This window comes from Giraffa tippelskirchi, chromosome 10 (assembly GCF_054371585.1).
Source record: "Giraffa tippelskirchi isolate mGirTip1 chromosome 10, T2T-mGirTip1v1.2.pri, whole genome shotgun sequence".
Lineage (NCBI taxonomy): Eukaryota > Metazoa > Chordata > Mammalia > Artiodactyla > Giraffidae > Giraffa > Giraffa tippelskirchi.
The window spans coordinates 39254270-39267949 of NC_137284.1; the positions used below are offsets into that span (position 1 = coordinate 39254270).

The 13680-nt window shown below is 43.2% G+C and overlaps 1 long non-coding RNA gene and 1 pseudogene across 2 annotated transcripts in view; one reads left to right on the forward strand and one right to left on the reverse strand.

Moving 5' to 3' along the window:
* Nucleotides 1-13680, forward strand: part of LOC145523298 (uncharacterized) — a 178264-nt gene that overhangs the window by 87223 nt on the left and 77361 nt on the right. The window lies entirely within an intron of this gene.
* On the reverse strand, nt 3207-4495 carry LOC145522767 (ubiquitin-like-conjugating enzyme ATG3 pseudogene; annotated as a pseudogene). Its single transcript, XR_014066158.1, has one exon. The product of XR_014066158.1 is annotated as a ubiquitin-like-conjugating enzyme ATG3 pseudogene (transcript).

Sequence of the window (13680 nt, forward strand, 5' to 3'; positions counted from 1 at the left end):
TTATATTACGGAAAAGAGTGCTATCTTACTTACAGATGTAATAACGTTTGAATTCTTAGGCTGGCAAAGGTGGTTGTGAGAATTCAAAGACAGAAAGTGTGTATAATCCCTAAATACACAATTCAAGAAAGTTTTGGGTCCATATACAGATGTCAATAGGGCCAAAAATAGTTTGTACTAAAATTAAACAGGTAGATCACTTGACAACTTTTCTTTCTTCTTCTTTTTTTTTTAAAAGAACTTTGTGTTTGTAGGCATACCAAATGTAATAAAACTACATTTAGTTTTGTTTATAAATGAACAGGGGTTTCCCAAGTGGCTCTGTGGTGAAGAATCTGCCTGCCAATACAAGAGACGTGGGTTAGATCCCTGAGTTGGGAAGATCCCCTGGAGGAAGGCATGGCAACCCACTCCAGTATTCTTGCCTGGAGGATCCCACAGACAGAGGAGCCTGGCAGGCTACAGGCCATGGGGTGGCAAAAGCATCAGACATGACTTTAGTGACTAAACAACAATAGCAACAATAAATGAACATAGTTCGGATCTTTCACTAATTCAGACATCCCCCTCTAGCAGTTTGAGTTACTGGGATTAATTGATCTTGAACTACAGCATAAGCTGCACATGTGGTCTTTTCACACTTTCTTTCCTCTGCACTCAGTGTCCCTTACCGTGGTCTCTGCTGGGTAAATTCTACCTTGTCCTTGAAGACTTCCGTGGCCAACTTGTCACTATTTCCCTATGCTCCTCTGTTTTGTTCATACTTCTACCATGTGATAGCCTAGTGGATAAGACCCTGGCCTTTGACTTGACTTGTATTCATGTCCGCTGCTGTGAAATATTAGGCAAGTTACTTAACCTCCCTGAGCTTCAGTTTTCCTACCACGCAATGGGGTTAATAATAGTGCCTCATAGGGTTATTATGAAGACTAAGCAATGTAATGCACATGAAGTGCATAGCATGGGTCGGACACCTAGTAAATGCTCAGTAAATGAATAAGATAATAAACATTTGCATAAAAGAATTGCCAAAGACAAAAGGCATCTACCTTTCATTCTGTTGGGTTGGTGATTATTTCATAGTGGAGATCTTGACAGATGAATGTCTTCACACTTACTGAGCAGTTGGAAGTGTCAAGGGGGATTTTGTTTTCCAGTGAGATATGGTATTCTGATCTCTGTATGATGATAGTTGTACTTTTCAAAGGCAGAAAGACTGAGAAGTTAAAGTGCTCTTGGAACGTGCCGATCGGAATCCAGGAAATGCACTCCCCAGCTTCAGGGTGTGTTTGAGACTTGGTTTCACTCATTCTCATACTCCACTATCCTGGCCACAGTGGCTATCACAGGGGTGAGCATGGATCCAAGATGGACCCATCAAAGTCCTCTTCTTGCGTCACATGCAGAGCCTGGGCAAGACAGGCTGAATGTCCCTCCTGGTAGATTATCAGCCATTTTTCTTCCTCTCTCCTCACGGCTGTGTGTGTGTATGTGTGTGTGAGTTGCTCAGTCGTGTTCAACCCTGCGACCCCATGGACTGTAGCCCACCAGGTTCCTCTGTCCAAGGGATTCTCCAAGCAAGAATACTGGAGTGGGTTGCCATTTCCTTCTCGACTCCTTACAGCTGCATGGAACAAAACCAGCTGCACTAGATGTGAATCAGGTCAACATATAGGAGACAACATCAACATACAGGAGACAACAGTCTTGACCATGTTGTTTGAGTCCATGGAGTCCCTGGGCCTCTTTTTCCCTTGGACTTCCTAGTTAGGTGACACATTCATTTTTTTAAAATCTTAAAGTAGCTTGAATGAAGCTTTTTATTTTTGGCTGTACAGTATCTTAATTGTGGCATGTGAGATCTAGTTCCCCAACCAGGGATCAAACCCAAGAACCCCTGCACTGGGGACTCAGAGGATTAGCAACTAAATTCCCAGGGAGGTCCTGAATTAAGCTTTTTGATTCAAGATCCCCTGGCTTGAATAAATGGTTCATAACTTTCACCACAGTCTCCCTCTCTTCTTTTTAGGTATAAAATCAGAGAGGTTACCTGTACAAAAATACACAATTACTAAATGGTAAAGATAGGTTTCAAATTCAGGTCTGTCTGATTCTAAAACCCTTACTGCCTTGATTACTTCCATTACTTCTTTTGACATGTGGCCTTGACAACTACTCATGGCCTTGAGCATCCCCAGTGCCAGTCTGTGGAGAAGGGGAAGGGGCTGTCATTCTCCTGGGTCCCTGGTCACCCTGTCTCAGCAGTATCAGCGTGTCTTTGCTCTTTTGTGTATTCAGTCCCCTCTTTAGTCAAATTCAAATTTATTTGTAGACTCTTCTATTTAAACTCCTCCCCACTCCCTTTCAAGTAACTCAAGCCCCATGAAGGAGCCTCCTCCCCGGCTGCCTGTGACCCAGGCCGTGATGGGCCCATTAATCTCGCAGATATGAGGGAAGCTGGGACCCTTCCCCAGATGGCTTTTTCTTAGGAGACAGTAGAGACCGCCAGATAATGACCGGAACTGAAATGGCCGTGACCTGTTTAGGGTAGGAAGGTTTGAGACGCCTAGGACGAAAACCAAGGTGGCCGCATTATTTAATTAGTTTATTGACACATTATATCAAGAATGAATGTAGTGGTCTTTGATTTCATAATTTGTGAGATAAGAGTGGTCATTGGCAACCCGAAGAGAAATTCTAGGGGCAGAGAGGAAGAGATCCAAAATATATGCTTACATGTATGCTTTATATTTGTATTGATGATTCAGGTTATACTCAACTGTGTTTATAGCTGCACTCTTATAACTATCTACTATTTTCCTATTTCTTATTAAAGGCTACAAATTACAATAGTATCCTTTAGGATTCCAGTGTCAGTTTTATTCATGAGATAGTTTTTCAAACTCTTATGGAGGAGCTAGAATTCTATCCCCAATATGCATCTTAAGTGATTCTGTGTCTGCTTTTACATCTATATTTTAAGGATAGTACAGGTTATAATTTTGAATGAAGTTTCTTTCATTTTGATGAACATACTTATAAGTCTTCTCAGTCCCTTCTCTGAACTAACTCCTACTCAAACCTTGGTCTCATGTCCTTCAGGAAGTTTTAAATTTCTTGGCATCAGTGTCTCTACTTACTGATATTCAGCACACTTGCAACTTTTTTTTGGTCTCTTTACACTCATTTTTATTAAACAAATAAGGCTGGTAGTGGAACTTTTTTTATTTAATGCATAAACATAAGTCTCTTTATTAGAGAAATTGTACATACTGGTGAATATGGTCAATGGTCACATCTATGGGTTAATTCCTTGAAAATCAGAACCAATAATTAGGATAGATTCTATGCTCTCTTTGTTACATTGTGAAGTGTCTTGTGTAGTCATATTCTATTGTCGGAATGACAGCTTGTACAAATTTCAAGAAAATTAGAAGATACATATGAACACCAAGTTCTCCCCCTCCTTCTGCAACAGTCTCAATGATTTTCTTCATCACCTCAGCATGCCTGCGTGGGTGAACTGAACACATAGGAGGTGGTGGGAGATGAGGGTGATTTTCAATGGTCACTGTTTTCTTCACATGATCTTGACTCATGTCTTTGTATATGTGCTCAACTGTTAAAGGCTGCCATTGCTCATCATAGCCAAACAACCATAGTCGTGGTGTCTGGTAATATTTATCATAAGTGATGTAAAAGTCATAAGTTCTGGTTTGCAAAATAGCATCTTCACCTCCAGCATCAGTTTTAGCTTTACAAGCTTCTACTATTTTCCTTGTATCTGGAGTAGCCTCATCTGTTTCCAACAATCCACTCTCTTCATATTCTTCTATATCTGCAGCTTCTCCTTCATCTTCCTCTTCCTCCTCCTCACATAAAGCTGAGCAATCTTGGAGTTTTATACTGTCCTTGCTTTCCAGTGTAATCTCCTTAACTGCTTCGGCTACTCCGGTAATACCTGTATTATGATAAGTATCTACCCATCCCCCATCGCCATCATCTTCTTCTTCAATGATAGCTTCCAATTCATCTGAATATTCCATCTGTTTACACCGCTTATAGCATGGAACATTTTTGGTGACCAAAAATTGTTTGCCTGATGGTAGGTAAGCGTTCACTTTCAATTCTTCCCCTGTAGCCCATTGCCGTGTTGGACAGTGGTGGACTAAGTCATCTCCAGCTGCCACAAACTCTTCTGAGGTGATAACTCCTGTTTCCTTAAACTTTGATTCCTTGAGGACCGGGGTCAGGTACTCAGCCACTTCCAATGCCTTTCCCTTCACCGTGTTAATCACATTCTGCATCCTGGGGCCGGAGGGGCGGCTGGCCCCACGGAGGAGTGGAAAGGGCAGACGGGGCAGGGAACGGAGGAGAGTCAGAAAATGTCCCCGCTGCTGCCGATTCGCCTCAGCACCCGGCCTGCGGCACCCGAGGGGACGGGTCGCGACAGGATGGCGGGACGAGGGGGAGGGGCAGCCGGCGCGGCGCGCGAGGGCAGAGAACACTTGCAATTTTTTGTTCAATGTTATCTTTCTGGCTAGATTACAAATACAGTGCGATGCCTAAAACAGGGTCTCACACATCTGTGTTTATCAAACTTCTGTTGAAAGAGTCAGGGGGCTACAGTCTGTATCATGTCATCAGAGTTGCTCAGGTAGTTTGGGCTGGTTGGGAAGTAAAAATGTCCTCTATTCTGGTAAGCATCACCCATGCCAAACCTACACTGAGCCACTACTCGTCATAGGAATCCATCCTCTTCCTCAGGAGTCAGGGGGCAGAAAGAAGGTTGTGAACCATTGCAAACCTGGACTTCTTTCTAGTACTGATCCCACTGTATTACAGGTGTAATACATATGTAATATATGTAAAAACATATTTTACATAAATTAATTCGTTATTCCTCTCAACATCCCACGTGAGGTACTATTCCATTTTAAATCTGAGAAAACAGAGGATCACAGGGATTTTAAGTCACTGGTAAAGATGTTACAAGTGAGACCCTAAGCAATAAGACAGAGTTCAAACTCAGACAGCACTAACAAAGACAACGCTACCAATACTATTTCCATATGTGTTTGAATTAAATTAAATGTGAGATGAACAAATATTCCCTGTCTGAGGCCTCAAGAGAAAGAGACACCCCTTATTTCAGACAAGTTAAGATGTATGAGGGCTTTCCTGATAGCTCAGTTGGTGAAGAATCTGTCTGCAATGCAGGAGACCCTGGTTTGATTCCTGGGTCAGGAAGATCCCCTGGGGAAGGGCTAGGCTACCCACTCCAGTATTCTTGGGCTTCCCTTATGACTCAGCTGGTAAAGAATCTGCCCGAAATGCAGGAGACCTGGGTTTGATCCCTGGGTTGGGAAGGTCCCCTGGAGAAAGGAAAGGCTACCCACTCCAGTATTCTGGCCTGGAGAATTCCATGGACTGTATAGTCCCTGGGGTTGCAAAGAGTCGGACACGACTGAGGGACTTTCACTCACTCAAGATAGATAAGATAGGCCCAGATTTGTGATAGGTCAACTATGCACATAACATCATATCTTAGAATGTAAGCATCTGTAGAAGTTCAAGCTCAAGTGGAGTGCCCTCCTGCTGGGAAAGCCGTGAGCGCCTACGAGGTGGTAGTGGTGGTGGGGTGACCGTCCCATGTTACATGAGGTCAGTTTATCATAGTGGTCAAGAGTAAGCATTGTGAAGGCAGAAGACAGACTGACTAACTACTAAACAATCAGTCCACAACCTTTATCCATTGCCACTGTGTTAGAGTATTTTGAGTATTTAGAACAAATGCTGCGAATCCATAAACATCAGGCCACTAACACTTGTGCAATCTTAAAGAGCGGAGATCCTGCAGAGGCAGGAACCAAACCGGTTCTGCCTTATAGTGAGCTTGTCCTCCTTCCCCAGCACATCTGGAACCTGAAGCTGCCACACCTGTCGAGGTATCTGGCCCCCAGAGAAGGATGTGCTTTGCCGAGCAGAGGGCTGAATCCTACCCGTGCTGCTCGTGGCTGTTTCTGTGAAGAAGTTGTGTCTCTTTCCATTTCTCTTATCCATTAACCCATGCAAGGCTCTCTCTGGCTAATTGAATTCACTGGAAGGCTGCCTTCGGTGATTAGGCATCCTGCCGCCTGAGCCGAGAGGAAGAAGGGGCCAGGCAGAGAGGCAAACATCTCGGGAAGTGCAATTCAATTTGCTGCTAAATCTAATCTGCGTGTTTCTGTTCTCATTCAACCACCTGCAGTGATATGTTTAAAATGCTCCCGACACATCAGCAAGGTGGGCACCGTGCCAGGACTGAGGCTGCCCGTTTTTGCTTCGTTTTATATATAACCCAAGTGAATATCAGGTAGGATTTTTTCTTTTCTTGCCACATCTGAGATTTCAAATTGCTGATGAAGACAGGACAGCAGTAGCTGCCCCAAATGTGATCTCTAAAATAGATTTTCAGTGTCAGCCTCCCTGCCTCCACCCCACAGATTTCCCCTGCCCAGAAGATATCAGCAAGCCCTAAGTACTCAGTGTTAGCGCTCTAACCTCGTTATATCACACGTACTAATCCCTATACATATGGCATGATATAAAATTTATTTAAAATTTCATGTAGTAAAGTGTAGCTGAGCTGAAGATGTGTTGACACACAGTTAAGTGCATATTTGTTTGAATTTAAGTTTTCTTTTTGTATTTTGCGGTTGATATATATTCCTTGTCAGATCTTAGACCTCTTATGTAGGCCTCTGAAGAGCTCATAGGTCCCAAGTCCTTTGCCCATGTGTGGGCCAAACTGGGAGCTTCAGAGATGGTGTTTTGTTGTCTGCCCACCATTCTGAAGTTTCTTAAAGTAGAAGCAAAGAATGTCTATGTGATGGCTCGACACACAGGCTTTGGCATCAAGCAAGTCCAAGTCTGTCTGCTCAGAGAATCAGTTTCTGAGAACAGAATCTCAGTTTCTGCCTTTGTTAAAATCTGGACGATGATGGTTGATGGTGTCTACTCACTACTGTTATTTGAACAATATCTGTCCTGCTTTGTACTCTGACAACTTGGCGGGGCTGAACTACATTTCTCAGAATTCCCTTTCCTGTACATTTCCTGTTAGGGCGGGCCCCCATAGAAATGCCAGTGGGAGACTTGCCAAGTGCAAGTTGGACAGCAGGCATCTTGTAGTTCACACATGTTGTCACTTACCTGCTGGTTCACCTAATTGGAGGGAAGTAATAACCAGGCCTGCAATGACTCTGTCTGTGCGCGCTTAGTCACCCAGTCATGTCCAACTCTTCGCGACCCTATGGACTGTAGCCTGCCAGGCTCCTCTGTCCTTGGGGATTCTCCAGGCAAGAATACTGGAGGTCGGTTGCCATGCCCTCCTCCCTTGACTAAATCCTCCTTCAGCGTCTCTGACTCCTAGGCCAGGTATGTCTTGTTTTGTTTCAGGACAAGGCACTTGCAGGACAAGATCAGAAACAAAGAAAACCTGACATGGTTTCAGCCCATTCTTGTGGGTTTTGGTTCACTTTTTTCTTCCTCTCAGTCTATATCCGTCTTCCCTTCCTGACTGCCTCCCCGGATGGCTTCATGCTCCAGCATCAGGTGTGAAGGCAACCAGCTCTCATGATTGTGTAAGGTCAAGTTCCTACAACAAATCCCCTTATATATTTATAGTGGTTCTGTTTCTCTGATAGATTCCTGCCTGAAATAGAACTTATTGTTGTTGTTTGACTGAGATAAACCTTGTAAAGTGCATAGTAGCTGATGTGGCTTATAGTCAGTGCTTGATAAACACCTCCATTACAATCACCAAAGATGGACATTATTTCATGGACACAAATCTAAGTCCAGTACCTGTCACAGAGCAGATGCTCCACACAAACTTGTTGAATGTTTTTCAACACAAGAGAAATAGGACTATATGTGGCAATACATGGGAGTTGAGGGGGAGGTGGTAGAATCAGTTGAGTAATAGGACATCTATATTTAAGAAAACTATTTTAAAGAGATGCAATGTATCATTTCACATTGATAGAATGATCACCTAGGCCAACATCATACACTCTAAACACTTGCCAAGTATGTTCCTTGGGACCAGTGTTCATGAACAGTTAGATTGATACCTAATAAACATGTGTAAATAAAAATAGATGTTCCTATGGTACTTGAGAAGGAGATTATTTTCTTGCAGGGTTTTGCACATCTGACAAGTCTCTCTTCCTCCCCTCTCTCTGTCTGGTGTCTCTGTGTCCTGAGTAAGGGTTTCTTTCTCTGGTGTGGCCTTCTTGACCCTAGTGAGTTTCACTTTCATTTTTCTCTCCCACCCATATTATCATGGCTATTCCTTGGCTCTTCTCTTCAGCCTAGACTGCAACACCTCTGAAAGCTTAAGTCCAATTGTTCTGGTTATTTAGTGCTGTCTAATAAAATATTGCATAGGAACCGGGAATGTTAGGTCTATGAATCAAGGTAAATTATAAGTGGTCAAACAGGAGATGGCAAGAATGAACACTGACATTTTAGAAATCAGTGAACTAAAATGGACTGGAATGGGAAAATTTAATTCAGATGACCACTATATCTACTACTGTGGGCAAGAATCCCTTGGAAGAAATGGAGTAACCCTCATAGTCAACAAAAGAGTCTGAGATGGGTGCAATCTCAAAAATGACAGAATGATCTTTGTTTGTTTCCAAGGCAAACCATTCAATATCACAGTAAACCAAGTCTATGCCCAACCAGTAATGCTGAAGAAGCTGAAGCTGAACGGTTCTATGAAGACATACAAGACCTTCTAGAACTAACACCCAGAAAAGATGTCCTTTTCATTATAGGGGATTGAAATGCAAAAGTAGGAAGTCAAGATACACCTAGTCAGTTCAGTTCAGTCGCTCAGTCGTGTCTGACGCTTTGCGACCCCATGAATTGCAGCACGCCAGGCCTCCCTGTCCATCACCAACTCCTGGAGTCTACCCAAACTCATGTCCATCGAGTCGGTGATGCCATCCAGCCATCTCTTCCTCTGTCGTCCCCTTCTCCTCTTGCCCCCAATCCTTCCCAGCATCAGGGCCTTTTCCAATGAGTCAACTCTTCACATGAGGTGGCCAAAGTATTGGAGTTTCAGCTTCAACATCAGTCCTTCCAATGAACACCCAGGACTGATACACCTAGAGTATCAGGCAAATTTGGCCTTGGAGTACAGAATGAAGCAGGGCAAAGGCTAATAGAGTTTTGCCAAGAGAACACAATGGTCATAGCAAACACCCTCTTCCAACAGCACAAGAGAAGACTCTACACGTGGACATCACCAGATGGTCAATACTGAAATCAGATTGATTATATTCCTTGCAGCCAAAGATGGAGAAGCTCTATACAGTCAGCAAAAAAAAAAAAAGACTGAGAGCGGACTGTGGCTCAGATCATGAACTTCTTATTGCAAAATTCGACTTAAATTGAAGAAAATAGGGAAAACCAGTAGACAATTAAGGTATGACCTAAATCAAATCCCTTATGATTATACAGTAGAAGTGACAAATAGACTCAAGGGATTATATCTGACAGACAGAGTGTCTGAAGAACTATGGATGGAGGTTCATGACATTGTACAGGAGGCAGTGATCAAGACCATCTCCAAGGAAAAGAAATGCAAACAGGCAAAATGGTTGTCTGAGGGGGCCTTACAAATAGCTGAGAAAAGAAGGGAAGTGAAAGGCAAAGGAGAAAAGGAAAGATATACCCATTTGAATGCAGAGTTCCAAAGAATAGCAAGGAGAGATAAGAAAGCCTTCCTCAGTGATCAGTGCAAAGAAATAGAGGAAAATAATAGAATGGGCAAGACTAGAGATATCTTCAAGAAAATAAGACATACCATAGGAATATTTCATGCAAAGATGGGCACAATAAAGGACAGAAATGGTATGGACCTAACAGAAGCAGAAGATATTAAGAAGAGGTAGCAAAAATGCTACAGAAGAACTATATGAAAAAGATCTTCATGACCTAGATAACCATGATGGTGTAATCACTCATCTAGAGCCAGACATCCTGGAATGTGAAGTCAAGTGGACCTTAGGAAGCATCCCTACAAACAAAGCTAGTGGAGGTGATGGAATTCCAGTCAAGCTATTTCAAATCCTAAAAGATGATGCTGTGAAAGTGCTGCACTCAGTATGCCAGCAAATTTGGAAAACTCAGCAGTGACCACAGGACTGGAAAAGTCTGTTTTCATTCCAATCCCAAAGAAAGGAAATGCCAAAGAATATTCAAACTACCGCACAATTGCACTCATCTCACATGCTAGCAAATAATGCTCAAAATTCTCCAAGCCGGGCTTCAACAGTACGTGAACCATGAACTTCTAGATGTTCAAGCTGGATTTAGAAAAGGCAGAGGAACCAAAGATCAAATTGCCAACATCCGTTGGATCATTGAAAAAGCAAGAGAGTTCCAGAAAAACATCTACTTCTGCTTTATTGACTATGCCAAAGCCTTTGACTATGTGGATCACAACAAACTGTGTAAAATTCTTCAAGAGATGAGACTACCAGATCACCTTACCTGCCTCCTGAGAAATCTGTATGCAGGTCAAGAAGCAACATTTAGAACTGAACATGGAACAACAAACTGGTTCCAAATTGGGAAAGGAGTATGTCAAGGCTATATATTGTTACCCTGCTTATTTAACTTATATGCAGAGTATATCATGTGAAATGCTGGGCTGAATGAAGCTAAAGCTGGAATCAAGATTGCTGGGAGAAATATCAGCAACCTCAGATACACAGATGACACCAGCCTTACGACAGAAAGTGAAGAAGAACTATAGAGCCTCTTGATGAAACTGCAAAAGGAGAGTGAAAAAGTTGATTTAAAACTCAACATCCAAAAAATGAAGATCATGGCATCCAGTCCCATCACTTCATGGCAAATAGATGGAGAAACAATGGAAACAGTGACAGACTTTATTTTGGGGGGCTCTAAAATCACTGCACATGGTGACTGAAGACATGAAATTAAAAGATGCTGGTTCCTTGGAAGAAAAGCTATGATCAACCTAGACAGCATATTAAAAAGCAGAGACATTACTCTACCAACAAAGGTCCATCTAGTCAAAGGTATGGTTTTTCCAGTAGTCATGTATGGATGTGAGAGTTGGATTATAAAGAAACCTGAGTGCCAAATAATTGATGCTTTTGAACTAGGGTGTTGGAGAAGACTCTTGATTGTCCCTTGGACTGCAAGGAGATCCAACCAGTCCATCCTAAAGGAAATCAGTCCTGAATATTCATTGGAAGGACTGATGCTGAAACTCCAATTCTTTGGTCACCTGATGCGAAGAACTGACTCATTGGAAAAGACCCTGATGCTGGGAAAGATTGAAGGCAGGAGGAGAAGGTGACAACAGAGGATGAGGTGGTTTTATGGCATCACCGACTCAAAGGATATGAGTTTGAGCAAGCTCCAGGATGTGTTGATGGACAGGGAGGCCTGGTGTGCTACAGTCCACGGGGTTGCAAAGAGTTGGACATGACTGAGTGACTGAACTGAACTGAACTGAACTGAATAAAATTTCCCTGGGTCTTCTCAGGTGGCTCAGTGGTAAAGAATCCTCCTGCCAATGCAGGAGATGTAGGTTCGATCCCTGAGTTGAGAAGATCTCCTGGAGAAGGAAATGGCAACACACTCCAGTATTCTTGCCTGGGAAATCCTCTGGACAGAGGAATCTGACTGGCTCCAGTCCATGGGATTGAAAAAGAGTTCTAACATGCTCCATCACTACTTCCTTATCTTTTCTTTACCTTCAGTGTCTTTTTTTGATGCTCTTTCTTATCATCAAGTTGGAATATCAACCATAGAACCAGCTAATATTTATTATTTACAGAGTAGCAGATACTATCTTTGCACTTGCCATCTTGTAACTTATTTATTAATACTTGCAATAGTGGTTAGTATTGTTATATCTCCACCTTTACAGATTAGTAAAATAGGATCCTGAGATATTAAGGAATACACTCAAGGTCACACAGCTTTTGTGTGGAGCTAGGACTGCTTCTAGAGCTTGAACTATAATACATGCTCTTCACCACATACTGCTCCAACCCAAGCAAAAATGTTCCAGAAAGAAATCCAAGATATTTTTTTCTGCCTTTAGCTACTGTCCCATCTCTCACATTTTTTGAAAGAGTCATCTTCACAAAATATCTTTTCCACTTCCTCACTTCATCTTCAGCTGCTTGCAGCAGATCTCAGAAGAAACCCAAGCACCCAGAACCCCCAATTTAGACTTCAGTCCTGACTTGTCCGTGGCCCCTGCTGCCTCTGAGTGCAGTGTGTCCAGTTCCCTCCTACCTTCAGTTTCTCATGATTTTCCTCCCATGTCTCTGGCCCCTCTGCTGTCCCCTTTGCCAGCTCTTCTCCCTCTGCATTGCTCTTCTCTTAATAGTTCTTGTTCCTCAGGCTTCTATCTGTGTCCAGGTCTCCTTACTCTGGGTGGGTTCATTGCAGGCAGACGCCCGTCTGAGCCACCGGGGTCTCTAGGGTGAATACATCTCTTCTCAGGGCTGCCCTTGTACAAACTCTGCCCTGATTAATCTCAAGTGGAAACTTCTCACTCAGATTTCGCTTTGAGCTGCAGCTCCATTCATGAAGCTGCTGACTGGAGACTTGGGTGCCTGATGGGCTGAGTCACCCTGTTGGAGAGGTTGGTGGGTGAGGGAGAAGCTTGGGAAGGTGGGCAGCTTGTGACAAAATCCTTGGGAAGCTGGAGAGAACTACTGACAGTGCTGGATCAATACGCGAGTTGGTTGGAACTCAACGACAAAGGTTTGGGATGACCGTATAAACCCGCAGGAGGTCTGTGCATGAGGAAATGATGTGTTCCATATATCAAGAAACAGGGTCATCACAGGCCATGTAGAAACCAGATGAAATATGTACAAAACCGTGCTGACCCTTTTCCTGTTGGAAGCTTGCTGCTCTTGTTCTTTGAATTAGAGCCTATGTATGGAATCTAGAAAAATGGTACAGATGAACCTATTTCCAGAGCACAAATGGACACAGAGACAGAGAATGGATATATGGACACACGGTAGGGGCATGGGAAGAATTGGGAGATTAGGACTGACATATATACACCACCATGTGTAAAATAGATGGCTAGTGGGAAGCTGCTGTATAGCACAGGGAGCTGACCTCAGTGCTCTGTGGGGACCTAGGGAGGAGAGTTGGGGGGTGGCAGGGAGGTTCAGGAGGGAGGGGATATACGTATGCATGTAGCTGACTCGCTTGCTGTACAGCAGAAACCAACACAACATGGGAAATGAACAATACCCCAATAAAATCAAGCGCATGGCTCACCCAGATCCCTGATTGCCCCAATCAGATTCTGGCTCATTTGCTGTTTTTTTGCTCCCCTCATTAAATTAGACCATAAGTTCTGTTGATTGTGCTTCCTAATTACATTTTGAATTCACTCAGGCCTCTCATTACTTCTATTTCTGTAAGTTAGGCCATCACCATTACCTGTCTGGAGTCTTCCAACAGCCTCTTAACTTATCCCCAGAAGCTATCTGACTGTCCCTCTAGAAAGACTATGTAAAGTGTAACTGTGATAGTATAGCCCCACTTTCCCTTTCTGAAATAACATCAGCTACTCCCGTTGCTTGCTGAACGAGACCCAGATTCCTCAGC